Consider the following 12260-nt stretch of genomic DNA (forward strand, 5'->3'; position numbering starts at 1 on the left):
CAGATAGGGAGCTTTAATTGGACTATTATTTTAGCTTATAAAATACGACATAATCTTTGGCAGTATGCAGCGCGGACACACATACCGGAAGCGTTCACTCGGATGAGAGCAAACACACAGCACTACAAAACTGAATCAAACAGATCTCTGCGGCTTGAGACAGGCTGTTCAAAAACATGCCGCATTAAAAATGCTGAGCGCCAGACAAATCGTGACAAAAAGAGTGTGCATGCTTACTATGATTATCTGCAGGAAGCGTAAAAAAGACAATAAAGAGTTTAGACTGTCATTTTCTTAAGAAAAAAATTAAGATGTTTTTAAGAATATATTTGAGAACTTAAGAATTTTTCAAGAATTGCACTTAAGAACATTCTTACGAACTTCGTATAATTTATCTTAAGAAATTTCTTAACTTATTTCTTAAGATTTTCGTGAATCCGGCCCCTGAAGTGCCAAAACTCGTCTGAACGCAAACTTGACACAATGACATCATAAATATGAAAATTAATGTGACGTCACCTGCCGCCACAAGTCTCACAAAATCCTGTGGGAAACACTGAAAATGCATCACAGTTTCCACAAACATATTGTGCAGCACAACTGTTTCAACATTGATAATAATCAGAAATGTTTGTTGATCAGTAAATCAGTATATTATTATGATTTCTGAAGATCATGTGACACTGAAGACTGGAGTAATGATGCTGAAAATACAGCTGCAGATCACAGAAATACATTACAGTTTAACACATATTCACATAGAAAACAGCCGTTTTAAATATATATATATATATATATTTTTTTTTTTTTTAAATGTACTGTATTTTTGATCCAAAAAATGCAGCCTGGCTGACTTCTTTCAAAAAGATTAAAACATTTTAATGATTTCAAAGGTTTGCTCAGCAGTGTATGAACAATATACTATCATTATTGTAAGTGTAAGAGGGATTAGTTCTCACCTTGAAGGCCATCAGGTGTGGACGGGCTTTCCTGCAGCAGTGTGCGTCTCGGTTGGAGGCGAGGCGGGAGTATGGGATGGATCTGTAGACGCTGGTCTTCTTCTGATGCAGATCCTCCAGTAAGAGCTCGAGGTCAGACGTGAGCGAGCCGGACACCATCTGAACCGACTGAGAACAAATAAACAGACTTCAACAACAGCTAACGACGTGATCGCCAGCGTAAATATAGCATGAACTACAGACTCAGGTTTGGTCTAGAGATGCAACAATACAGTTAGTCCACGGTTCAATACATATCTCGGGTTTTAACCACGGTTTTCAGCTCGGTTCTGATAACATGTTACATTAGAGTGTTGTTTTTGCAACAAATTAATAACAAAAACTCCTGTAAACCTCTGTACACTGGAAAAAGTGTGGATTATTATATATCTGCTTAACATTTCTTTTGAGAGAGGTATTATTTTTCAGATTTTTACCCAAAATAGGATGGATTAGCCATTATTGAGCGCTATAAACACATGTAATTCATATTCACACTGGACTGCAGAAAAGCGGAGAAACGTTTCATCATCTCATCACATGAACTCATGGATACACACACAGTCAATTCTGAGAGAAACGATATTATTTAATTTCGCAAGTGCAATAAATTCACAAGGTTCAATATTATATTGAGAAGCGCTAGTGTGAATATTATATTGAGAAGCGCTAGTGTGAATATTATATTGAGAAGCGCTAGTGTGGTCTCACCTGCTCGGCGAGCTGAAGACTGATGAGCAGCTGTTTGGAGACGGACGCCTCGATCGAGTTCAAGCCGTCTCCGGTCCGGCGTCCACTTCAGAGACAGAAGAGCGACCTCAACATACACACAAGCTCTGTTTCCATCCAAACATGCTAATTTAACTTACGCGCAAAACCTGAATATCGCATTAAACATTTGCGAATAAAGCACCTTTACACTCAACGAGTCAAAGAGAACAAAAACCATCACTTCCTGATAAACCAGCACTAAATATCACTAAGAAAAGTAGGAAAAGCCACTTATTATAATAATCTTCATATAAAGTAAACTACTTGCTCCTCAGAAGAGCAGCCGAAACACGATAAATGCAGTGATTGCTTTCGGAGGCGGATGCTGCTTTGTGCTGGCGATAGGAGCAAAAATTTATATCTCTGTATATTTTGACTTGTGGTATACGGTATATATCTCGGTATTTTCTATGCTTTTGTATTTGGATTTTTAAAAAAATCTGTATTTTATATATAATATAAATATATCTATTTCACATCCTGCCCAATGTTGTCCTACGAAACAATACAAAGGCTGAAAAAACAAATAAAGTGAATGTAACCATGTAGGCATAGCTATTTATTTATTTATTTATTTATTTTGCGCAAAAAGAGGGTTAAAATCACATTGCATTCTAACATTGCAATCTAAGAACAAAACTAATGCTTTATTCATGTTTATACAGATTTGACAGTAAAGCATTAAGCTTGAGTTAGGAATTTCTCTCTCAAAAGATTGTACAAACCCTGAAATGAATAATGTTATAACATTCGACTATTTCTGCCACAACACCATGGTTATAGTTTTACTGCTTCTGGTTTTCTCATATGCAACAGAAATGGCAGATCTTATGAGCTCACAAAATTCAATCGCACCAGCAGAAAGAAATGGTCGCAGACTGGAGCCGTTATGAGTTTTTAAAAGCGCTTCACATTTAGAACAAATTGGGTCATGCACTGTCTCAGTCTGTGTCCTCCGATAGATATTTTCAGATGTGCTCGTATCAGATATGCGCGCATTTTTCTTATCAGTTATCCAACTCAAATGGAGCATAAGTTTCATTTTTAGCATTTATGTGCATCTTGGCGTTTCCATCCAGTGTGTCTTATGCGATATTCCAAAATGCGCATAAAGATAGGTGTATGTAAACATAGCTACATCATACGGTTACTCACACGCATGTCCACGTCTCACGCGTCTCGCTCCGACAGACAGACGGGAACACAAGATATCTTCTCAGACGTCCTGTGACGAATAAAGCATTCTGCATGTACAAGCTTTAGAAGAAGGAAAGTGGTGAAATAATGAGGTTAAATGACTTAAATCAATCAGACATTTCATAAATTCACCACGAAAGACCATCCTCGTCGTTTTTATAATTGTAAGCAGAAGCTGTGGCTTCATATCTTTAGAGTTAGAGTTATACTTTAACTGTCCTTTACAGGAAATGTGAAAATTATTTCATGGAGATCAGGGCCGTATTCACAAAACATCTTCAGGCTAAAAGTAGCTCCTAACTTTAGGAGAAAACCTTAAACATTGTGGGCGTGTCAGTGCTAAATTTAGGACTCCTAAATCATTACTCTAAGAGTATTTCACAAAGTGTTTTACTGCTAAAACTAGCTCCTAAATCTGTGAAATGTTAAGAGTAGTGAAGAGGAGTCCTAAGTCTCTAAGACCAACTCACAACTATCCTAAAATGGAATAGAATATAAACATTTTAGAAACATTTGACAATAATGAGCCTTTAAATGGTATCATCTTTATGGTTTGGAGGTTATCCCAACTCCACATTTTTCTTTGATTATATCCTTTTCATTAACCAGCTGGGTGAGAAGTAACAGCTGTTCTTGAGTCCAGTTTGGTTTTCTTTACGTTTGCATGTCTTACTATCAGCTGTGATTATTCTGCTCTGTTCATTAAGAGGCGGTTTATATGCATCTGCTACAAGAAGCATACATGTAAGAGCCTGACAATTAGCTAAACATATAATATTTGTTTAATTAATGACACTTAGCCTGCATGTTAACATCTTTATTTGAATGTGGCAATTAACATTATTTTTTTTTACTTTATTTGGATATGGCAACATAATATCTTGCTCTACAATATTTCTATGAATAAATCTCTGACAGAGACCCCGCCCCTCTCCTATCAGCCAATCACTGTGTGCATAGTTAATAAGCATGCTGACATGATCCATAGCAACGAGGTAAACCCCGCCCCTTTACTCTGAGCTCAAGACTTCGCTCTATTCTTAGTAAAAGTTTGTCTCAGCAGCTTTGTGAATAGGTTTTAAGAGAAAACTGTTAGCTAAAAGCTTTTACTGCTATTTAGGAGAACTCTTAGTGATAAGATCAAATGTTTTGTGAATACAGGCCCAGACTCAGAGTCACTCAAACTGAACTGGAAACAATCATATTGAATGAATACACTGAACTTAATTGAGCTGAATAATGAAGCTACTGTATTTTTACAGCTGCTTTCCAGCAGAATTTGTCTCAATTTTGATTAAGTTTGCATCACTGATTCTGATATTTTCCCGTGAAGCTGCTTAGAAACAATCTCTATTGCATAAAGCACTATAGAAATAAATGTGACTTTACTATATTGACTCCACAAAGATTTTATTAACTTCCATGATTATAGACAAACTATCAAACATCATAATATGAAAAATATCATTAAAAGTTCAGCACTGAGATCAAACCACTTTTGGGGAGTAAATAGTTGCATGTAACTAAATTACGTAATTTAATTACAAAATAAATGTAAATGTAATCAGTTACACTTACTGAGAAAAAATGTGTAATTAAATTAGTTAATTATAAAAATGTTAGCGATTACAAAGGGGTTTACATCTGATTTATATTTTTCACACACACTCAAAATACAAATTTGATTAATTTCTTTCATAAACTGCATCGACTGCTCTAATATATGAGACACCAATATTCCAGAGCACATGCTTATTTCATAACTGTTTTATTTCCTATTTGGGTTTATATATATGCTTTATTTTTGAAGTTTTTTCCAAGACATTGTTTTGATTTCAAAAACAGTATCATAGCTACAAAACTATTTCTTGTTATGGTTTTAAATCTGTATTTAACCTCAGAATGATCTCAAAGTCAGTCTGATTTTGTCATGGCTGTGTTTTAAAATCATATTATTATAATCTTATTCAAGTGATGAAGGATTCTGACAGAAATCAGTGTTGAGTTCTACTGTAAGGTTAACCCGGCCTGCTTTATGCCACTTCACTTTACATGCTTGAAAACGACTTGAAACATTAGAAATTTAGAAAAGTAATCAAAAGTAATGTTAATCAGTTACATTACTTTAATAAAGCAATTGAAGTAGTTAAACTAAGTTCCTTATTACATTGTAATCCAAACCTTCCCAGCACTGCTCTGATCACATTTCTTGATCAGATTACCAGTTTTTGAAGTAACTGATCATTTATGATGATTTATGGTGATCTCACCTGTGATTCTGGCCTGTGGTTCTGGCATCTCCATTAACACTGATCACATTTCTTCATGGTTTTTGAGGTAATTATGATGATTTATGGTGATCTCACCTGTGATTCTGGCCTGTGGTTCTGGCATCTCCATTAACACTGATCACATTTCTTCATGGTTTTTGAGGTAATTATGATGATTTATGGTGATCTCACCTGTGATTCTGGCCTGTGGTTCTGGCATCTCCATTAACACTGATCACATTTCTTCATGGTTTTTGAGGTAATTATGATGATTTATGGTGATCTCACCTGTGATTCTGGCCTGTGGTTCTGGCATCTCCATTAACACTGATCACATTTCTTCATGGTTTTTGAGGTAATTATGATGATTTATGGTGATCTCACCTGTGATTCTGGCCTGTGGTTCTGGGATCTCCATTAACATTGATCTCTGATCACATTTCTTCAGGGTTTTTGAGGTAACTATGATGATTTATGGTGATCTCACCTGTGATTCTGGCCTGTGGTTCTGGGATCTCCATTAACACTGATCTCTGATCATATTTCTTCAGGGTTTATGAGGTAACTGATGATGATTTATGGTGATCTCACCTGTGATTCTGGCCTGTGGTTCTGGGATCTCCATTAACACTGATCTCTAAATCACATTTCTTCATGGTTTTTGAGGTAACTGATGATGATTTATGGTGATCTCACCTGTGATTCTGGCCTGTGGTTCTGGGATCTCCATTAACACTGATCTCTGATCACATTTCTTCAGGGTTTTTGAGGTAACTATGATGATTTATGATGATCTCACCTGTGGTTCTGGGATCTCTAGTGTTGGGTTCGAGTCCACCTTTGTCGAGTCCGAGTCGAGACCAAGTCCGTAACCTATTGAGTCCGAGTCCGTGTTCGAGTCCAAAAGGTGCCGAGTTGGACTCAAGTCCGAGTCCTTAATGTTCGAGTCCGAGTCGAGTCCGGTCGAGTTCATGGTAAATTGTGTTTGTGGAGGTTGCACAAACAGATGTACAGGACATCGAGTCCACAGGTTTCCTAACAAGAAATAGGACGGTATCTTCCGGGCCTCTGTGCGTTTGTGCAGCTGAAGAGACTGGACTTCACTAATGCATCTGCGGTGGTGTGTAACTTAATGATCACTTTACACCGGAGGATTATCATCCAGGCGATATGAGTTTCACATGAGATGCTGAAGCAAGAACTTAGTGAGACTCGGTGTGGTTCCTTCGGTGCACACAGCACCTTCATCGGGTCCCGGTCAGCCTGTGTTCGGCTTAATGTGTTTTTAAATGGGTCGTAGTATACTTTTGGTAGTATATATTTACATTTATTCATTTAGCTGACGCTTTTATCCAAAGCGACTTACAATTGCTATATATGTTAGAGGTCGCACGCCTCTGGAGCAACTAGGGGTTAAGTGTCTTGCTCAGGGACACATTGGTGTCTCACAGTGGATTCGAACCCGGGTCTCTCACACCAAAGGCATGTGTCTTATCCATATGTTATATATATATATATATATAACAGTTGAAATGTTGTGTTTTGAGTTGGGTATTAACAGTGCTATGAAATATTTATGATTTAGTGCTGTATAAATAAAACTGAATTGAATTAACCATAAATGCAGATTTGCTTGATTGTGATTTATTTTTTTATTGATTGTCAAAAAAATGGGGCCATTCAAAACCTTTATAAAGTCCTCCTTCCTCTGTAAACTATCTTCTAATGACTGACACAACACATGCAGGTAAGAGCTGCTCAGAACACCACAGGCCCAGCGGGCAACTCGTCTGTATGCTGTCAATATTGATTGTGTTATACCAATGGCATCAAAAAGTGTTACTTATAGGTAGTCATGGCCTAAATAGAGTTAACTTGTATAATAATAACTTCATATAGGCTATCTGTAGCACATATGGGTTCAGACAGCAAGCCTCAAAGCCTGGGTGTAGAGTCAGACACTGCACATCAAGTGTGGGGGTCACATTCTCTCCACTAAGACCCAGTATGTAACGTATCTAACTCCCGGCAGCACTGACTTTCCTCAGCTGTGAACATGGCCACACATTTCCCACACAAGCACCTATGAATCAAAAATGTGTTTATCTCTCTTTCCTGCGGTGATAAGAAACCACTATCACGTAATGTTAGTGTCGGATATTAACGAGTGTGACACGCCCCTGATCAACGCTTATTAGTTTCTATTACTGGTAGTATCAATACTAGCATTGTTATTGCCTGATTACATTAGCTAACGTGTGTATATCTGTAAGCTAACACTGATCTCTCACCAAACACCTGCCCTGTTCTCCTCACATCAACTCAATCTGTCTTCTCTGACCGTTGTTCTGTCTAATCCTGGCCTGTCCTGCTCTCTTGGCTGCATAGCAGCCGCATAATTTTATCTGTGGTCCGTCATACGAGTGTAAATACACATTTAACCTTTCCTCAGCGTCCGAACTGTCATTGCGATCCATCGTTTTCCTATGGTTTAAATGGACCGCTCTCCCTTTTGATGCGTCACTTCCGGTTTTGGCGCGTTTCAAATGCGGACGTAAAATTCTCTCACAAAAACGACTCCAGAAGCCTTAATAGCATACTTTAAAGTATATTTTAAAGAAAATCTAGTTCCTACAGTATTTTTCTATACATCGACTCACTGGAGTCTCTAACCTGCAATATGCCCTTTAATGATTCATTCAGATGTATGATTCATTCAAGAACGAAGCAAGTGCCTGACTTTACGAATGGATCATTGACCCGATTCCTTCAAAAACACTGAATCATTCAATAACGAAATGTTATGTTGCTCAGATCAGATGCACAACTGTTCTGGTCTTTCTGGCACTCTTGAATTAATGAATAAAAACAGCAAAATGAGTCATCAATATTTTGTGTCTAAAATGTAAGTCCCTTTAACTACTCGTTTATTTAACTCTTGTATAAAATCAGAATAATTTATGTTTTGCAAAATTTGCAGTTCGCCGAGTGCTTCTTTTTACTGGATGCCTTGCAAATAAATTCCTTGTGATTTTCATAAGAAAAAAAAATTATTGCTGACTTCGATGACATGGTCTGCTGCTGTGTGCAGATGTGAGGCGCCAAATTCAGGGATTTACATTTTGCGCCTATGTCTAATGTTACTGCTGCCTGCTGGTGTGGTGCCGAGAAGGCAAGTAACATTGTCTATTTATTTTTTTTCATGTTACACATAATGCGGACTCGACTGTACTCGGCAAAATTCCCGAGTCCAAAATGTCAGAGTCCGTGACAAGTCCGAGTACAAATTCATCCGAGTACGTGACAAGTCCGAGTTCATTCATAATTGCACTCGAGTCCGGACTCGAGTCCGAGTCCGAGTCCGAGTACCCCAACTCTAGGGATCTCCATTAACACTGATCTCTGATATAATTTCTTCGGGGTTTTTGAGGTAACTATGATGATTTATGATGATTTATGATGATCTCACCTGTGGTTCTGGGATCTCCATTAACACTGATCTCTGATCACATTTCTTCAGGGTTTTTGAGGTAACTATGATGATTTGGTTTTTGAGGTAACTATGATGATTTATGATGATCTCACCTGTGGTTCTGGCATCTCCATTAACACTGATCTCTGATATAATTTCTTCGGGGTTTTTGGGGTAACTGTGATGATTTATGATGATTTATGGTGATCTCACCTGTGATTCTGGCCTGTGGTTCTGGGATCTCCATTAACACTGATCTCTGATCACATTTCTTCAGGGTTTTTGAGGTAACTATGATGATTTATGATGATTTATGATGATCTCACCTGTGGTTCTGGGATCTCCATTAACACTGATCTCTGATCACATTTCTTCAGGGTTTTTGAGGTAACTATGATGATCTCACCTGTGGTTCTGGGATCTCCATTAACACTGATCTCTGATCACATTTCTTCAGGGTTTTTGAGGTAACTATGATGATTTATGATGATCTCACCTGTGGTTCTGGGATCTCCATTAACACTGATCTCTGATATAATTTCTTCAGGGTTTTTGAGGTAACTATGATGATCTCACCTGTGATTCTGGCATCTCCATTAACACTGATCTCTGATCACATTTCTTCAGGGTTTTTGAGGTAACTATGATGATTTATGATGATCTCACCTGTGGTTCTGGGATCTCCATTAACACTGATCTCTGATATAATTTCTTCGGGGTTTTTGAGGTAACTATGATGATTTATGATGATTTATGGTGATCTCACCTGTGATTCTGGCCTGTGGTTCTGGGATCTCCATTAACACTGATCTCTGATCACATTTCTTCAGGGTTTTTGAGGTAACTGATGATTTATGATGATTTATGGTGATCTCACCTGTGGTTCTGGGATCGCCATTAACACTGATCTCTGATCACATTTCTTCAGGGTTTTTGAGGTAACTATGATGATTTATGATGATCTCACCTGTGATTCTGGCCTGTGGTTCTGGCATCTCCATTAACACTGATCTCTGATCACATTTCTTCAGGGTTTTTGAGGTAACTATGATGATCTCACCTGTGGTTCTGGGATCTCCATTAACATTGATCTCTGATCACATTTGTTCAGGGTTTTTGAGGTAACTATGATGATTTATGATGATTTATGGTGATCTCACCTGTGATTCTGGGATCTCCATTAACACTGATCACATTTCTTCATGGTTTTTGAGGTAACTATGATGATCTCACCTGTGATTCTGGCATCTCCATTAACACTGATCTCTGATCACATTTCTTCAGGGTTTTTGAGGTAACTGTGATGATTTATGATGATTTATGGTGATCTCACCTGTGATTCTGGCCTGTGGTTCTGTGATCTCCATTAACACTGATCTCTGATCAGAATCATCTGCCATCTTTAACTCTTTCTTCTCCCGCGGGAATCAAGCGTTAATGCCTCAGATTTTCAATGTAAAACTCAAATAACCTTCAGTAGCGCGGATTAAAATACTGGTGAATACTAACGAAGCTAAAATAATAAAGGAACAATAATGAAATGAACCAATAAACACTGATGAAGCGCTGAGGAAAGTTTCTGATTGGCACCGAGAGCGCGCGCTTTGCACTCATTCATTCCGCCTGATCCCGCCCACAGCTTTTACCGCGTGGGAGGGGCTTCCATTCGTGCGCTCTGATTGGTTCACTGCTGGGAGGAGTCATTCTGATTGGTTGGACGTCTGGATCGACTAAACTGTGAGTTTAAGGCTTTTGTTGGAGTTTAATTTCATTTAAACTCTACCTCCTTTTAAAGTCTGTGTGCTAAAAAATTATTTTATGTAATGTTGATCAATATTTGTGTTTTAATCTGATGTGCAAGATATAAAAAGTCTTATTAACATCCAGATCTCATACATCAAAAATACTTCATAACATGACAAATCAGTGCATCATTGCTCTATATTCACATCTTATATAAGGAATCAAACCATAACAGATATTAATACCAATTTAATGAGTGCAATAATTACGTTTTGTCATGCAAAAAAATATTATAGTAATTTATAATAAATACTAGTGTTTTTGAACCGTAGTCTAGTAAAGTATTATACTTATATATATATATATATATACACAGTGCCCTCCATAAGTATTGGAACAGTAAAGCCACAATTGCTCTGTTGGCTGTGGAGTCAAGACATTTACAAATATGATTAAAAGATGAATATGAGACAAAACTACAGAATGTCATGTTTTATTATTAGCCGTTACAACACATACATGTTTTACCAAATAAAAAGAACAGCACTTTTAGAGTTCATCCCTCTATCTGATGTGAGCATAAGTATTGGAGCAGTTGCCTCACAGGTCTTTCTAAGTGATCAGCTGTGTCCTGTTGCATTAATTCTTCAGATATTAAAAGCAGGGAATGTGTCGTATCAGTTATATCCATTACTTCTGTATTCTGAATCCTGCATTCGATGATGATACACACAAACCAGGATGAAGATGAGGGAGCTGACTTTGAGAGAAAAGCAAGCAATTTGGATGCTAAAAGAACAGAGGAAGTCAGTCAGAGCTCTAGAAAAAACAAAGGGCATGGAGAAATCAAGAGTTTGGAAACCACCAGCGACACCAGCAACCAACGACCTGATCGGCTGAGAAAACAACAGTAGCTGATGACAGACAAATCATAAAAGCTGTGAAAATGAATCCTAAAAGACGTGTCTGTAAAATCAGCAACAACTTCCAGAAAGCTGGGGTGATGCTCTGACAATCTACTGTCCTCAGGAGACTTTGACACAGAATTACAGATGCTACACAGCAAGATGCAAACCTCTGACCAGCACCAAACATAGAAAGACAAGATTAGAGTTTGCAGAAAAGCACAAAGGTGAGCTAGAAGAGTTTTGGAACTGTGTTTATGGACCGATGAGACAAAGATGAACCTTTATCTAAGTGATGGGAAAACTAATGTGGAGAAAACAAGGGAACTGCAATGATCCCAAGCATACAGCCTCATCTGTAAAGCATGGTGGAGGTGGTGTCATGGCATGGGCATGCATGGCTGTCTCTGGAACAGGCCCTCTCAACTTTACTGATGACTTAATGTATGATGACAGTAGCAGAATGAATTTGGAAGGGTACAAAACCATCTTGCCTACCAATATTCAAGAAAATGCCACCAGATTTATTGGGAAGTGCTTCATATTGCATCAGGACAATGACCCAAAACACCCTGCAGTTCAGTCAAGGAGTTTATAAGAGCAAAGAAATGGAAAGTCTTAGTTTGCCCAAGTCAATCTCCAGATTTAAATCTGATTGAACATGAATTTCAGCAGCTGAAGAGGAGAGTAAAGGCAGAAACTCCCCAAAACAAGCAACAATTGGGATTGGCTGCATTAAAGGCTGGGAAAAGTATTTCAAAGGATGAGAGCAAGAGTCTGGTGATGTCTATGGGTCACAGACTCACTGCTGTGATTGTGTGCAAGGGATCTGCAACTAAATAATAGCTTTTAATCTTTTATATCTGCCTTATGTTCAACTGTCCCAATACTTATGCTCACATCA

This window comes from Barbus barbus, assembly GCF_936440315.1.
Source record: "Barbus barbus genome assembly, chromosome: 37".
NCBI classification, from domain to species: domain Eukaryota; kingdom Metazoa; phylum Chordata; class Actinopteri; order Cypriniformes; family Cyprinidae; genus Barbus; species Barbus barbus.